Here is an 18,375-nt window from a genome sequence, read left to right as displayed (position 1 = left end):
ATACCTATTTGTTGATTTAATTAATGGTTCGCGTGGCAACGTAGAATATAGGAGTTCGAATTTCAGTTCAGCGATTCTGAAAGTGTGTACCGCAGAACCTACGGTCTCCGGGGACAAGTTATGAGGGTTCCGCGAAATTTAATTCTTTGCTTTAATAGTTAAAGCTGCGAATAAAGTTTCATCGATGAAATGTTTTAAATAAAAGTTTTAATTTTTATTAATTTACAGTGTCTTTCATTTGTAATCAAATGATATGGGGTTCCATAAAATAATGGATAATAAGTTTGGAAACCCTTGCTCTAGTTATTTATTCTAAACACACAATTTCACTGACTACCCCAAAATGTATTCTTTAGAAAAATATTGTAACATTATTTGTCATCAATAATGTTACAATATTTATGAAGTATTTATGCCTCTTTATTTATGAAGTCTGCATTTTTGTAAAGAGAAATCCTAGCCTTTTCAAAAAGACTACAGAGGTACATAATAGAGACCTGCGCTATAAAAATAGACTGTGTACAGTACCACATAACACAGCTCTACTGCACAAAAGTATCTTAGGTCTAGCTCCTAAGATCTTCAATAAATTGCCTGAACGTATGACATGTTTAGATCTGGAAAATTTTAAGAACGTGTTACATGCACTATTGACAAATAAAGCCTATTATAACATCCATGAATACCTAACGGATAATAGTCTTATATAATATACTTGTATCTTTAGCTTTAAATTGACATCTCTGCTTAAAATCCTATTGTATAAATTGTTGAATTTAATAGTAAGTACTTAAATAATAAGCCACTATTTGTATGCCTACTAACAGGCTGAATACAGAGATTGTAATAACTTTATGTAACACCTTTTGTATACCTGTATTCACAAATAAAGATTTTGATTTGATTTGATTCAATTTTCGCTACTGACTCTATTTACATGCCATAGAAATAGCTTGGTGTGCGAGAGATATGTACAAAAGTATGAATTTGTACTCACATCAATAAAAGTTATATAGAATAGTGTACTAGACTTTTCAGTCTTCCAGTCGTAGTGTAGATATGCACAGTCTGTAAATACATTTTCAAGGCCTCTTCCTTATTTAATTGTATAAACGTCTCACCACTTATCGCGTTGGTGTAACAATAAAAGCTCGGTGAAGCGTGGGCATATGGTTCTGTGACTAACTACCCCTATTGGGAATATACGTAGTCGTTAGCTCGTGTTGTTGTTGTGTTCGTGAGGTTGGCTCTTATCATCCGTCGCTTTCTTCTACTTTTAGTTACTTAGTCTAGTCCTTAAGATTTATCATCTGATTCTTTGTCTCGATAATGATATTCGTTCGTGAAAACAAAACAATATAAACATAATATTTGATTCATTTAAGTAATTTTAGTGTAACAATCGTAGCCGTGGTGTGTGGTGGTCGCAGTTTCGAATCCAGCACAGGCCTAAACCATTATTCTCGAATTTCTTTTCGAATTCATGTTTTTATCATAAATGATTATCACGTGCTCAGCAGTGAAGGAAAACATCGCGAATCGTGAGAAAACCCACATTCCCGAGAAATGCATTTTTGGAGATGTATGTGCTAGCTAACCTGTATTGGGCTAGTTTTCCCTTCGTGGGTTGGGAGGTTAGACAGGCAGGCGCTTCTATACAAAACCGGACCTGTCAAATCTTCAGGTTAGGTAAGCGAACCTCGTGAAAAACAGGATAATGATGTTACAGGACGAAAATAACGACGTTTGAAGTCGTACTGAATTCGATCCTGACAGGTATCTGCTAGGACATGAAACGGGCTTAAATTAATATAACATGTAGTATATAATATTAAGTACTTCATGTAATATTGTTTTACATATTCATGATTACTTATGCTAAAATATAAACACTAGACACTTTAATCACTGGCTTTTCAAACAGCCTCTCAAGGTTGCTATTCCGACTGCTTGTGAACATTTTCAACGGCCGATTAACAATTAGAGGGTAAGAATATTTGCCCAAGATAATTTCTAGTAGTAAATATAAGCTGTAACGGGTCGTTTGCTACTTATATAAAGCCAAGACTATCTTAATGGCACAGACAATTCGCAACATTGTTATGCCCTGAGCGGTACATTCGCACGACTGACAATTTGGCAAATGTAATATATATTTTGGCTGGAATTTATATGTATGTTTATAAAGAATATGGGTGCAATCATGGTATAACAAGACCAGATATGCTCAAAACTGACAGCTAGCATTTCAAGGTTACTCCAGCTGAATTCTCCGACCCTATGTTGCCATTTCGTAAAAAATAAATTACCCACGTCCAATGTTTTTAATTTACTTTCCAAGGAAATGTTGCACTTTTAGTAAAAGATTTACGTACAGTTTTAATGACTATTATATATGTGACTAATAATAGTAATTAAATACATTAGTCAGTAACTCTCTGAATTTTCAATATTAAAATTTACGTCCTTGGAATGTTGGAGATACCAATTGAATGGTGACACTTACGTCATCAATGGGCTAGCAATGGCGGCTTGTCATAGGATTGAGCATACTTACCTGGTATTCTTATACCATGGCTGCAATAATGCTGCTAAGATAATAGATGTATTTATAATCTATTACTTCTAGTTTACTGCGCCCTTTAGTTAATATATTGGTGAATACAGCTGAAGATTTCGGTGAGGAAGCCAATGCAACATTACAATAAGTATTACATACATTATATTGAAACACCTACAAGATAAGATTTGAATATGATTTGCAGTAAAAACTTTAGCCGTTGTCTCTCTCCGGTATAGAGGTAATGTAACTAGTTGTTTTCCAAGCGTGACTCCTGCAAAGTTCAGATATCGCTATAACCACAAATAAAACTGAATACAACTTTTTAACTGTTATCTTTCGAAAAACAAAATATTTGTAGAAAGTCGAGCAGCGGGTACACTTGGTGTGGAAAAGGTTGTTTATACCGTTAATTTTAATTTCATTCCAAGAGTGATAATCATTTGAATGGAGCGTTGAATTTTATTGCCATGCGACGACCCAGCACAATGTCGACAATCTGGAAGAAATTGGCTATAAGTATATAGATAAAGTAAACTCGCAACAAACTAATCCCTACTGGTAAGAGACGCAATCATTAGTTATTAGAAGACTACATGCAATAGTTACACCTACCTTTAGTATGGATCGAAAGTTAGGTAAATTAATAAAATTGTCAGTTTTTTCAGAAACGAAAGTTTTTATGAATATTTCGAAACAGATTTTATTAGGCGAATTTATATAAATTGTAGCGCCAAAAGTGGAAGGCCTAGACGAACATACCATGATCAAATTGAAGACATTTTAAACAAGCCGGGTCAAGAGTACTTTCCACTGATGAGCGTGACTTTGATAAGGGTGGACGCAACGAATGTGGTCTGTCTGGATAGTAACAAGTTGAATTCCGTTCTTCTCGCCGCTTGCCGATCCTTATGGAAAATGGGCGTGATATTTTGTATGGACGATAAGGTGCAAAAGTCCAATCAGTTTCTTGCAAAGTAGTAAACTAACTGGTGGGACTTAAGACCTCTTGGTTACACGTCATTTCTGTAATAGACCAAAAACACCTACAAAACATAAATTTTATAATTATGACTACTAATGGTTCATAATTTCACCACTGTTTACAAATAATTTGCTGGGCTCAGTGACTGCACTTTTGGTCTAAGATTGTACGAAATTATTGAATGACCCCTGATTTAATATCATCAACAACCTTATATATAATAACATGATAAAAACATAAACTAACAGCCTTCGAACTAATAAGCTCTGTGCGGTATTTAGGGCTTAATAAATACCAACACCTAACTAATAAAAAAATGTACGCAAATGCTTTTTTATAACATTCCTACCCCAGTTAATGTATTCACTCGTATTGTAAGTGAGCTAATGCTTCATAAGGCGATGTGGTTTGCCTTCTCGTTTGAGTCATGGCAGGTTACTAGCATACATTACTTAGCATAACTTTTCTTAAATGGATTCTTGTAAAGTGGCAAACATCGATCTAATCTAATCTGAATCTAATCAGACTCTTCTTGAATTCATTATGTTAAGTTAAATTGAAGCAAAAAAAAAGGAATGTTGTGGTGTCGACCATTCAATTGCAAAGTTAAGTAAAAAAGTGAATGATCCTTTTTCATTTAGAACACTTATTGGTCCAGTGATTCTTTTTATTTTAAGTCACTGTCTGACTGACTCACTCACCAAGAAATCTAAAAAACTACAAATCTTAGGCGTCTAAATTAGTACATGAGGGTTCCTTTTAGGACATAGGTGCTTACTAAGACGGGATTTTATGAAATTCAACTCCTAAGGAGGTAGAAAGGGAAAAGCAAAGTTTGTATGAAACTTTTTTAGTTTTAATAATAGGGTTTTACGCGAAGGAAGTTGCGGGTAACAGCTAATCCTGTCATAAATTTACTAGGTACCGTTTCGGAACGTGTTATGACTGAGGTGAAGGCGCGGTATAAAATACTCTTCTCTTATAAAAAGTATTTACGAATCTCGTGGATGTAACAACCGCAGACACGCATATTAATTTTACCAAATAGCCCTAAATTGCAATCCATTTTTTAGTATTTTGCTTATCTGTGACATCGTAACGAAAACTTTAAGAGATGATTCAGACCATTATTCTGAGCAGTTATCACGTGAAATTTTCCGTCGCAAAAGTATGTAACTAAAATAATTGAAAAAACACAAAAATGTTCATGAATTTTCCGACAGAAAATTCCACTTTATATTAACTCACAATAATGAGCTGAATCACCCCCTCAGTATTCGTTACGATGTCACTAACACCTCGTACAGTTTTCTATGAAACATTTTGTCGAACTCTATTTTTGTTCAAAAGAACATTTTCTATGGATTCTATTTTTGCTATAATATTAATGTTTCGCCCTACGCACTCACACTTTAAGGGATATTAAGGATTATTCTATTTATATCACAGTTCGCGAGAGGGTAGAATCCATTTAATATCTCAAAGCGTAGGTAAACTTTTTATAGGCGAGAACCATCTACATTTTTCTTAAGTTAAGTACATTTATTTAATACAGAATCGTCTGACTGAATGAAAGTATCGACATCAAAGTACTTACAGGATGTTTTGCAAAAGTCATTTACAAAAGGTGGCGAAAGGTTAGATCTTCATAATACGTACATGATGTCCTCTACCCTAAACTTTTTATTGCCTCTTCTAACGTATTTCCCACGTTTTTATTTGGTATAAAATCCTCGGCAAAATAAAATAAAACCTGTCGTCGTCATGTGTGAAGGTCATTGTCAGAAGAGTAAAATATTTTAGTAGAGGTAATGGTGACCTGCAGTAGAGCAGCGTGGTGGAGTATGCTCCAAACTCTTTCTGGTTGAGTAGGAAGCCTAAGCCCAGCAGTGGGACGCATGTAGGGTGTTTGTGTTTGGATCATGTGATACTTAGAACATAAAACCTACCAACTGTTTACAAAACCATGAATCTTGTTTCTAACCTTAGATAGGCTCAGCCACAAGTCGTTAGAACTACTTACTTTTGAAATAAGCATCTTACTTTCGTGTGATGAAATAGTGGTTCCAGCATATCGCTTAATAACTCATTCAGTAAGTTAGATAAAACGTGATCCTTTGGGCGACTTCTTTTCCGGCAAAGTAGTTAATGCGCGTCAAAAAATAAAAATGTAAATCTTCTATTATTGAAGGATGGGAGTCGAAGTTTTACTTTACATCCCTAACATGCTTATCGATGTAATATTGTTTCCTATCGTAGTATTGTTTCATCTTAAATCTCAATGTCACAAAGGTAACTCAATCAAGAATGTTATCTACAAAAAATAAAAACAAACAAATGATTTGATCTGATTTTTAGATTTTATGTTCATGACAGAGCTATAGGTAGCATTTGTATTTAATGATTTTTGTTATCAAAAGTCTTTATTATACATTAAATAAATTACAGAATTACAGACACAGTCTAAAAACACAAGACACAGTCAAAGTCAGTATCACAGTCACAAGAATGAATTTAGTACAAATATTTCGCCAGCCATGAAGCCATACGGAAATTTATGGCGCATACAATGAGAACTATTTTAAAAGTCCTTATTTCTTTCAGATTAATTACGAGGACCAAAAATCAATAATTAAACAATACATTTTGGTGGTGGTAGACTGCATCTTGTTAACCACCTATTTATTACTCACTATTCAGGCGTTAAAATAATTCAATAAGCGCTTGTATGCTGTAATGGAAAGTTGTTAGATGCGGCATGTTCCCGCTACGGCGAGTCCCTTTAGCCTTCGGCGCCGCCGCGCCCCGCTGCCGCTGTCATCCAGTTTGAGGCCTTACGGCGAGTAACGTCGCCCGATTTTTTCGGTTTTTCGCACGGGTCAGATTGATGGTCAGACTAATCTGACCAACGGGAAGTTTTCTTCGATTTTTTTGACGCCACGCCGTAAAGAGATTCGCTGTAGCGGGAATCGCCGTTCGGGGAGTCACTGTCATCGCCACAATTCCATGAAACTTATGAGCACGCCTATCTTCCATTGATGTAGGCAGAGACCACTGAATTTCACTTACTACAATGCTGCCACACCACTCTCGCTTCCACTCGCATCAAAGACTTCATGCGTGCTCGCCGGTTTATAGGAAAAATAAGTGACGTGAAAATAATAACATAAAACCTCAAGAATTCGTTTTTTGTGGCGCTGAAAAAGGTATTGTATAAATGTAACGTATTCATTCCACTAAGTAGATTAATTTGCATTAGTATTCATTAATTTTTTTTATTTTTTTTATTAATTTTCTTTAAAGATTATTTCAGTCGTCTATTTTGTTCTACATTATATTGTGTTATTATATTGCAACTCATAGAAGGTTCATAATGATTAGTTGCTATTATAATAAAATTACTTCTTCAGCTTAAGAAAAATAAAAGTCGAGTTAATCAAAAGTAAGTACTACTCCACTCCAATCTCATCAGTCATCCCGTGATCATGGCACTTGCAACAGTGTCGAAATATCGGTAGTCTCATATCTCCATTTAAACGCGGTAAGAACCCGTTATTATGTGTTTTAATTAAGTACCTACTTACATACACCCATATCTGTGTGTCTTAATTCTGGAATTAGTCCATCGGCTGTCGAAATAATCTCGGGCAATGGGCAAGACCAAATAAAAATAGCACTTGTATAACACTGTTGAGTAAGAAAAGAATGAAATAGTCCGCTGTAGTCTGTTTTACCGAACGCTATATCAAGGGTAGATATTGTATTGTATAGCATATACTATTGTATAGTGTATGTGAAGTGCTAATTAATAAATTGGGTATTCTTATATTCCAATAAAGAGTATAGTATATACTATACAATACAATAACTTTTTATTGGAATATAGGAATACCCAGTTTATTAATTAGCACTTCACAAATATATATTTTTTTTTTATTTATTTATTTTCTTATAAAAACAATGTTACAAAAATTGGAATACAGACATCGGTAAACCTGCAAAAGTTTGTCTCGATGCCTGCATAACGATGCTATATAAGATACAGTAAAGAATTAATAATTACAATTCAAAATTAGAGGGCACGGCCAGAGCTTAGCAGTATACCTATATGTAATATAATTATGTTGCTCTTATGAAGGTCGGGGATGCAATACGTCAGCGAAAACTGAAAGGAAATGCGGAATTGAATGGAATTTCGAAATTTAAAATGATTGACGGTTAGAAGAAAAGTTTGTACTCTGCTACAAAGTCCCGATGCTGGGCAAAAGCCTCCGTCCATTTCTTCTATAGAATACTCTTTCTTCTCTCACGCAGGCGCCAATTTGTAGTGGGATTGGGTTGGTCACGTCGAATGCCTGACGACACGTGGGCTAGGATCACCACAGAATAAACTCCGAGTAAAGATATGCCCTAAGAACATTTTACGTTTTTCTATTTTGGCCATTTATAAAAGCGTATTATCACCAAGCATCATAGCAATAAGCAAAACCATTTAAGTATTTCTTTCCGTACCTGCCCATGCATGCATCGCCTTTTATAAAAGTACTTACTTATTATATGGTTTCAGAATAAAACGAAAACAAAAGAAGCGGTCAGAGTTTCTGCCGGTTACTCACCAGCTATTCGACTCTACGGCTCATTTTTCAAACGGGTTCCTAGCGGATAGTGGCTTCCGTGTAATGTGATTTCTTATGAATAACCCCGGTTTGCTCGCTTTTATTTACGTACATGTTATAAGGTCTTATTTTCATCATAAAATGTAGTTAATTTTGGGTTTCGTTGAAATATAGTAGGTATACCATAATATAGGACGGCAATTGAAAAATAAAGATTTACGGAAGTATACGTTTTTTAGCCCCGTATACTGCTGGTTTTGTGCGACATTAGCTATTTTAAACATCAATTTGTAAATATTTATTTTATTTGTATTCGTTAATTACCTATGCTCCATGTTTGACGTGGTTCCAAATCAAAATATACTACTATGTACTACGTTGGTAAATACCCCCGGACTTATTAATTGGTTAACGGCCTCCGTGGTCTAGTGGTTTGAGCGTTGGTCTCACGATCTGGAGGTCCCAGGTTCAAAAATCACTTTGAGATCCCTAGTTTGGTTATAGGACATTACAGGCTGATTACCTGATTGTCCGAAAGAATGATGATGCATGCTTTGGAAGGCACGTTAAGCCGTTGAACCCGGTTACTTCTTACTGATGTTAGTTAGTAGTCGTTACATGAGCTATATTAGGGGCCTTTGGCGGCTCAATAGTCCCTGACACCAGGGTTGATGGGGTTGGTAATCCACCTCACAACCTAAACGATAGAAGAAGAAGATTAATTGATTGAGTAACACGTCTGTTAAAATTGATGAACATTTTATAGATAGGTAACCAGCTAACAATTGGCAACCTATATTTATATAAACAAACAAAGTATAATAGACAATTATTTGTCGTAAAACCAAAAGTGGATTGCAGTCCAACGCCGAAGGTAAGTACCAAGCACTGTTCCTTTTGATGTGGGTTTATTAATAATTTTCCTCAAACAGCATTTACTTCTTAGCTGGAATACACTACTTGGCTAGGTCTACTTAAAACTAGACAAGAACTTAAACAATAATAATTATACGATAATGTTTACTACACGATCGACCTTTTGCTTGCCTCGTAATTATGCCGTAGTACTTTATTCTTAGTGCTTGTTCTGTTTCATGTTACATTAGTGAACTCGTTTTAGATCTCTACTGGCGATAATTATTGGGGTTGGAAGAATTTACGAACTGCTTAGGAATTATTATCGCATACGTGTCCTAATTTATTTCGTACTAACGAACGCGCTAACGATGTGAAAAACATAAAACATTAAAAAAATATTGGAACGAGTGGACTAATAAATTGTGAATTGTGATTTTTACGAACTAATTTTATTCGTATTCGTTACCATGCCATTTACACCCCGTACAAGTACGTACAGGTATGTTGGTAGCAAGTGGAATTTCCTGTCGGAAAATTCATGAATTTTTTGTGTTTTTTTAATTAAACACAAAAAAGTAGTTAGGTAGTTTAGTTTTCGCTTCTATGCTGTTCTGGGAGCAAATAAAAAACATAGAAAACGTTCAGCTGCTGGTCTTCCCGGGCATGTCGTAAAAACCGACAGAGGGATTGTGTCCTCTAACATGATGGACTAATGTTATGGGCGATAGGCTGATCCCTTATCACCATAAGGTTCATCATATCCAGCTTACGACATCGTATCAATAGTGGCTGCAAGTTGTTTTGATTACTTGTGGCTCTGCCCACCCCATTAGGGATTGCGGGCGTGAGTTTATGTATGTATGTATGTTTTTTAATTAATTTCAGTTCCATAGTATAGCGACGGAAAATTCAACCTTCAAAGTTTTCGTTACGATGTCACTAACTGAAATCAATAAGTACCTATCACGTTCAGAAATGGAATAGGAGAAAGAAGTATAATGACGGTGCGGTGAAATAAAATACCAATGTCTCATGCTGTACTTGACAAGTGCTAAGCAAGATGCAACTTTTCCGTTTACAAGGTTCATTTCACAATGATATCAGACAAGACGCTCCAAATGGAAACAGGAAATTCAAATTTAGATCCAAAATAATTATTATACAGTATAGTTTATGTTTGTGAGAAGGTGTATATGTGTGTGTTACAGTAGGTTACAGTGTAGTCAGAATATAGTATAGTATGGTTATTATATAGTATTAATGGGATTTTCAATGATATTGTTTATCAAAAGTAGTCTCTACATGCCCTTGGATCAGATAGTTAATCGTGTTGTCCATATTTCATTTCCGATGTGGAGCCCCTTTTGAACGTCTTCCGTTACTTTTAGGTCCGTCGCAGTTTTTATGTAATATATTGTTAACATAATTTACTTCTTATAAAGGAAAAAGGTAGGTAGTAAGTTGTAAGGCCGTATGTTCTTTTAAAATCTTATCCATTGTTTAACTATTGTGTCTGGAAATCGCGGCCTCAGGAGGATATACCCATATTTGCGGTAAACTACACGAGAGAGAGAGAGAGAGAGAGAGAGAACGTTTATTCAAACAAACAGCACACAAAACGAAAACTACAACGGATCTAGAAGTAACGGAAAATATTCAAAAGGTGTTCCACAACTCCACAATCGGAAATGAAAAACGAACTACACGTAATTAATTATCTGGTGTATATAGAGTTTATATATATAGATGTATGACATTTATGTGACTAGTTTCAATAAACAATATATGAATTTATGGAAGCAGCAAAGGAAGTCTATCAAGCTCGAAGGAAATGGAGTTTCCTAGATATTTAGGTAACGTAGGTATATATAACACGTAAATTAAATACATACACAGCGTACGATAGTATAAACTTTTAAAAACATATACATAAAACTTATTAGGGAAATCTCACTTTTCTTTAAGGAAAATTCTGTAAGTATTATTTATTATTATTTTTCTTTTATCTTTATTATTCTGGCCAAAATAAAAAAAAGATACGGATGGAATAGGTATTATTTCGCTTCGAGACCGTAATAAATACTCAAGTGGAATTGGTGAACTAATAAAAACGAGAATAATAGGAAGATTAGAAGCAGCTAATAACTATAATCGTGTTTCATTTTTCATTAGTAAATTAGCTGGTAATATTTTCATATAAGTACTCAGAACTTTCTAGCCCCTTACATTTTTAATCAGAGTAATTATTTACAGGCACCATTTACACCTAAAATAAGACGAAAACTTTTAGTGATTGTAACCGTAATTGTAATTTATTACTGGAATTTTGTGAATCACTCGCGTGGTTGAGAAGTTACCCGTGTCAAGAATGCGAATTAAGTATATAAAAGGTATAATGTAGTGAGTAAAATATATACGGTGAAGTTTAAAAATAATATTTAAGTTAGTAACAAATATTATTTTAATTATAAGTATTATAATTTAATACCTATATTTTAATGGCATGGCATACCTAACCAGTACTTTTCCTGCTTACCTCGAAAGCTTTTTAATTTGTTTTGGGTAGGTAAACAGATCGAGCATTAAACACAAAACGTGTGTATATTGATAAATAAAAACGCTTAGGCTTTTTACTTTTTTTTGGTTTTAAAATTATACACAGGCTTCATTATATAAGGTTTACGTGGGCTCCGGAGAAATTCTCCATTAGTAAGGACTTTCCCGCAATTGGTACAATTGATATTTGGAGCCGTAGTAGCCTAGTTGGTAGGACGCTTGCTTCTCACTTTGAGGTCGTAGGTTGTAATCCAGCACAGGCCTAAACCAATGATTTTCGAATTTGTTTTCGAATTCATATTTGGATTATAAATGATTATCACAGTGCTCAGCGGTGAAGGAAATCCACATTCCCGAGAAATGCATTTTCAAGGTATGTGACCCAACCTGTATTGGACTGGTTTTCCCTTTGCAGGTTGGAAGGTTAGACAGGCAGTCGCCAAAAAACCGGACCTGTCATATCTTCAGATTAGGTACGCGGTTATTGTGAAAAACGGGATAACGCTGATGATGATGTATGATTTATAAATGATTATTTTTCGAATGTAAAATCGTCTCTTCTTTCCACATCATTTTTAGCATTCCTTTGATATTCATTGCTCGATAAGTCTTTTCTTAGTGTCGTTTTTATCGATTGCCGACCGGCGTTTGTAAGAAAATCTGATGACCATCTTATGGTCTTTAGCCTATAAAATAAATTAATAATGGAGTAATGAAAAAATGTATTGTTCTTAATATCGTTTGTTGTTTACCTTTCTCGGAAAATTACAGTACAAAATGATTATGAAATTTAAATAAGGCTGGGACAACCTTTCCCTTAGTAGAGTTCTTGTAAGCAACAGGTAAATTTAATGATTCGAGATGATTCAATTTTCTCACTTTCACTCTGACATTTATGAATTTATTTTTTCACTTTATTCAAAAAGCCCATCATTCGTAAGTCTTAATTTAAATATTATCATTTTTTAAACAAATACTTCTACTTATATGCAATAGACGTAACACAATGGTGTAACTAATATACTACGTAAAAGTAACACGTAATGCAAAAAAGCATAGGTACCGAAAACGAAATAGTGTTTTTAGAACATGATTACCTATGTTTTGAAACTGTGTTTTAAAGACTTTAACCAGCTTACTCGTAAGTGGGTGAATATCAGTGACGAGCCGGCAATAGTACGGCGTTTGTACTAAGTCAAACAATGGGCCATGCGAGTCCTGAGCGTCCTCTACATGTGGAAATAAGGGGGTTAACCAAGAGCTAATCGATTTAGCCACATACCGATTGTACTTGTTGCAATATATTGTATACTTAACATACATTTTTTTCGTAGTCGTTACATGAGTCATGTCAGGGAAATATGGCGGCTCAATAATAACCCTGACAGCAGGGTTGATGTGGTTGGTAATTCACCTCACAATCCACACGGTAGAAGTAGAAGATACATTTTTTTAGTTAGCCTGGATTGTCCCACTGCTGGGCAAAGGCCTCTCCTCTGAGCTTCCATTTCTGCCTGTCCTGAGCAATCTCTCTCCAATCCGTCTGAAACGCGTCCGGGTCGTCTCTCCATCGCTTCCTGGGTCTGCCTCTGCCTCTGCGTCCAAGAGGTGTCCGCTCCGCGACAACTTTTGCCCACCTATCTATCACGTTGCATTCGGCAAACATGACCGGCCTACTGCCACTGAAATTTTGCAGCTTTTTAGCTCACGTCCGCTATGCGAGTATTTGAGCGCAAGATGGTGTTTCTAACACGGTCCTGTCTCTTCACTCCCAGCATACTGCGCTCCAGTGCACGCTGGCAAACCGCCAATTTGGACCTATGCAACTAGGTGAGGGACCAGGTTGGAGATAACATACATAACATAACATAAACAGCCTATATACCTGTAAGTGACATCGTAACGAATTCTGAGAGGAATGATTTAGCTCATTATTTTGAGTTAATATCAAGTGGAATATGCCCGGCAATGAGACTTATATGTGTATAAAAATAAAAAAAATATATTTATTTCCGAACACATAAATCTATTCACAAAACCATTTTTAAGTAGGAACAAATATTTTGATGTTTTGTTATGTGTAACTTATATGATTTTATAAGGCTTTATTTTTGTTTCTTCGGGTAAACTTTGAACGGAGCGTTAACTTGAGTGTATACATATTAATAATATAAGTTATACACGCATATATCTTTTTCGAAATAATTTAAGGATAATATAAATGATTAAAGTAAACCTACATACACGAAAAAAAAGGTTTTGTGACCTAACCAGTACTGGGCTGGTTTTGCCTTCGCGGCGGGTTAGAAAGTTAGATTGGCAATCAATGTAAAAACCGCACCTGTCAAATCTTCAGGTCAGATAAAGCGACCTTGGGAATAAACATAATAATGGAACAATGCGTTTCGCATCGTCCTTCATTATGCGCACTGCTAAGGAGTGGAATTCTCTGCCGTCTTCTGTATATCCGAATGCATATAACCCAGGTGCTTTCAAGGCCAGAGTGAACATGCACCTTCTGGGCGAGCTCGCTCCATCTTAGGCCTCGTCAATGCCTTCGGGCAAGTCAAACCCATTAAAGGCAAAAAAAAAACTAGGCATATGATGATACATTCATAATAATATTATTATTCATATAATTATATTATTACAAACCGAGGCATTTGCTTCAATAGAACTGTAGGTGTAGATTTACAACTATTCACCTGTGTGAATCCTACAATGCACCGAAACCCTAGTATCGGATTCCGGAATGTTTAATGAACGTACCTATGTATATTTATACAGTACAGTTAATGTAGATATGTATATAATCTCATACATAATCATGGAGCAGGTTAGTTAGTAGTTGTCAGAAGACAAAATACTTATTTATTTGTTTAATAACCGGACCTTAATAATAAGCAGCTGGTTTGAAACAAGTGGAAAATATGAAATAACCTACTTTTTTGAAGTTCTTTCTCAGTGCCTGTTTACTCTACTTGGTAACTACTAGGTAAGCGTGTACCATCTTAGTCATCATCTTCACTTATTATAGTATTTGTTATAAAAAAGTTGATTAAATATTACATCGAATTTGTCTAATTCTATATTAGCATTGTAAGATTCCATTCATTGTCTGAGTTCTAAGCGGCAAGAAGTAAAACGGATAATCTGATTATTTATTCAAACTTTCTTCTTGTGGTAAATGATTAATGACTGTAAAAAGGATTTTACCGTGACGGTCACGGATATGTAGAGCCTTTAAGATTTGCCCTTGAACAGCGATTCCCAAAGTGGATTCCGTCGAAAAGTCACCAAGGCTCATTCTTTTCACTAAAAGTAAAGAAAGAAAAAAGACGAAATGAGGAGAAGAGAGTTTAGATTGTGAAGACTTTGATGCGATTGGAATAAGCGAAAGTAGTATGTCAGGTTCGTTGTATGTGGAATTCCGTCTTCTCTGCCTAACCCAATGAGAAATAGACATGTATCCTCTAAATATTTGAGTAACAAGTATTATAAAAGTTTTTGTTCTTACTTAAGTGTCTTTGAAGTGTAATCCTTTGATATGGAGTTCCATAAAACGAAGGAGTTATTAAAGTTTGGGAGCCCCTGCTTTAAAAGGGCAAGAACGAAATTAATTTACTTTATAAACCTACGGATTACGTGATACGTATTAGCTTTAAGGCTGAAAATAATTTTCTCTGTAATAATGTTATTTGGAATCGGTCTATTGTACACTGTTAATAGTCATCATCATCATCATAGGCCTCGTCCGTCTACTGAAGACCATATAAATAGTATCTGCGAGTCACTTAATAGAATATGCAATAACGGTATGTACCAAATATATAATTGACATTAATACCAACATAAAAAAACACCACATATTTAACGGAAATAAACCTTTCGTAAAATGCTTTGACACTATTTCTTGGGTCCTTCTTCCTTTTTTTTTGTTTGTTTGACGTGTCTTATTGTAGATTTGCCGCAGATGGCATTAACTACTTGCCCGGACAAATGGGGAGCGCTGAAGGCTCTCACCCGGTACAACGTTTAAGACAACAGGCCTGAGGGTGCCCAGTTGGGCGCGAACCTCGGCTCAGGGCGTCGTCTGAGAGGAAAAATATTTGAAAGAATTAATCGACCCTAGTGGGTCGATAGCGATAAGCGCTGAATGAGGGAAATCGTCGACCACGCGGCGGGGTCGGTATCGGGGTCCTGAAGTGTTTGGTGTCGCGAGCTGATTGGCTGCCTCTATGGCTAGAGGGGTCCTTCTTCCACACACACACACACATATAGGTACTTAATAGAACCCCTGTATACCTACTTATTCTGTCCTTTAAAAGTTAGAAAAACTTTGTATGAGCTTTGATTGTGAATTGAACACTGTTATCAAACTCCTATCGCTACTTGAGGAAGTCAAAACTTCACCAAAGTTAATATTCACAAGAAACCCTAACTTAAAAGATTTTATTTTTCGCTGTTTTGTGCGTATAATCACAGCGAAAAAACTTTGATTAGGTGCTCGAAAGTTAAGAAAATTAGAACATTTTTTCAAACTTTTTAACCTCTTTTTATTGAGACTTTTCTGTGCTTTTCTTCTTGAGAAGTTTTAGCCTAAGAAAGATAATACTTAAAATACCTATACTTTCATGCTGTCAATAATGTTAATTTACTAAAAATTTTAAGGAAACTGAAAGTCGCTCGAAGGATAAATCATTTTACGTAAGTATCTACTGACCAAATAATGTTTTTTTATTTTTTATATGGGCATTACACGGTTTGTTTTTTCCTTCATAATAAGTGAAGATTAAAAAAAAGCTAAGTGAATTAGAAACTTCAATCAACTATTATAAATATAAATGCGACTGAGTAAAAACTGATGACTTTCAACAATACTTATTTAAAAGTTTAAAAGGGAACATTCTATTTTTAAAAACTTATTCGACCGCCGTAATAAGAATTTAAAATAAAAAAGTACAGATTAAAAACTTACCAAGTGACAATAAAGTTACGTGGAACGAACGTACGCGTGCGGTACTGAGTCGCGCGCGACGCGTGCGTGTCATAGCTGGCGCGCGCCAAGACTAACTGATAAACTGATAGCGCCGCCCGCCCTCGGGAACTTACACGATTACACCCTGTGTGCCAAAGCTTGGATGCAATTACATTTTGTACGATGTAAATGCACAGGCCTGCGAAAACTGTCTGAAACTTTTTTATCGGTTTAGTGTTAGTTAATGGTGTTTTAATGCTAGATAAATTCTGGATAAACTATCATAGCAGCACTTTTCAGATAAGTAAGTAGTGAAAAAGGTTCTTAAAGTCCTAAAAAGAAACGTTTGAATCGTACGCGGCCATTTTTTTATGGACATGTTCATTTAATAACTGTAACGATTTCCGTGCCTCACTTAGCAGGGTCCACTATGGTGACCTTATAATTATAATAAACGTTCCTTTCTTTGTTTCTTTCAAATAGTTCGGTATAGGAGCGAAAACAGAATGTTTCACGATGCTTGTCATTCTAAGCACGCTAACTTGACAAATGCATGATACCTACTATAGACTAAACTTTCCTCTATTTTACTAATACTTGGTAAAAAGATAGGATATACATCGATACGTGCATGCCAAATACAGTTTCTATAAAATGGGTACAAATATTACACATATACTTCGCATGGTTTGTACTGGCATACACCGCACGTCATACGCCGCACGACGGCACGACATACACCGCACGCCATACGCCGTATGCCATACACCGCACGCCATACGCCGAACGCCGCACGCCATACGCCGCACGCCGCACGCCATACGCTGCACGCCATATACGCAGTACACCATACGTCGCACGCCATACCACACACGCCTTGCTGTGTGTGTATAAAGCGTGTACAATACAACACACACTTTATAGAAATTGTGTCTATTTGACATGGATATGTATAATGATAGCACTAATATACACATCACGAAGCGAGCGGCGCATGACGTGCCCTAGGCGCATGCCTCATAATGTCTATTTTCTCCCTTGCTTGTAGTACCTGAGTATGGAGAAGCATGTTTTTATATTTACTTACTCATAGAAGTAATAATAACAGAAATAGAAGCGCAACTTTGAATTGATTTCCAACAAACATTTAGACTATTTTAGATACTTAGCTGAAACAGCCAGCCACTCCCACACGTATTACTTTAAAATTTTCGTACACGTGTATAATAAACTTGACAACGGTAACCCAAACCTTTACAATATTTTACTCTATTATTATAGAAAGTTTTGACACTGTTACCAAACAGTTTTCCAAATTGTAATGAAGTTACTTGGAAACTGAAAATAATTCTATAAATACTTACCAGATTGATCTCTTAGTAAAGTAATTATAGGTTAAACATGTTTTATTGTATGACTTTCTAGTTTCTATTATAAAACTTATTAAAATCTGTCACAGTATATTTAAAATGTTAATAATGTATTTATAAACTAATGTAAGTACTGTTACCGATAAAGAATGTTAATTATATTATAAAGAACCAATTTAACGGACCGCTAGACACACGCCATGCAATATTTATATTTATGTAGAGTTAATTAAGTATAGTTTGAAATACTTGTTACAAAGTTGACATATCAAAGATTAATGTAGATACTGTTTACTTATTTTAAAATTGACTACCAAATTCCAAACGACAGATTTTGTCTAATTCCCTATGACAAAATCAATTCTATTAGGTATTAAAAATCATTATATTTTTATGCCGCTGGATGCGGGCAGCGCAGGACCGATCGTAGTGGAGATCCTTGGGCGTCGTAC

General features: G+C 35.4%; 1 protein-coding gene across 1 annotated transcript in view; it reads right to left on the bottom strand.

Annotated features, from left to right (window-relative positions):
• LOC126371209 (monocarboxylate transporter 10-like) overlaps positions 1–16,633 on the bottom strand; it is a 170,948-nt gene extending 154,315 nt beyond the window's left edge. The window contains exon 1 of the mRNA XM_050016463.1: positions 16,554–16,633. The gene's annotated coding sequence lies outside the window, so the exon portion shown is untranslated. The remainder of the gene's footprint in view (positions 1–16,553) is intronic.
• Positions 16,634–18,375: the final 1,742 nt, after the last annotated feature.

Source organism: Pectinophora gossypiella, chromosome 12 (assembly GCF_024362695.1).
Source record: "Pectinophora gossypiella chromosome 12, ilPecGoss1.1, whole genome shotgun sequence".
NCBI classification, from domain to species: domain Eukaryota; kingdom Metazoa; phylum Arthropoda; class Insecta; order Lepidoptera; family Gelechiidae; genus Pectinophora; species Pectinophora gossypiella.
Note: the sequence above shows the minus strand (reverse complement) of the source record. Positions and strands in the feature narration are given on the sequence as shown.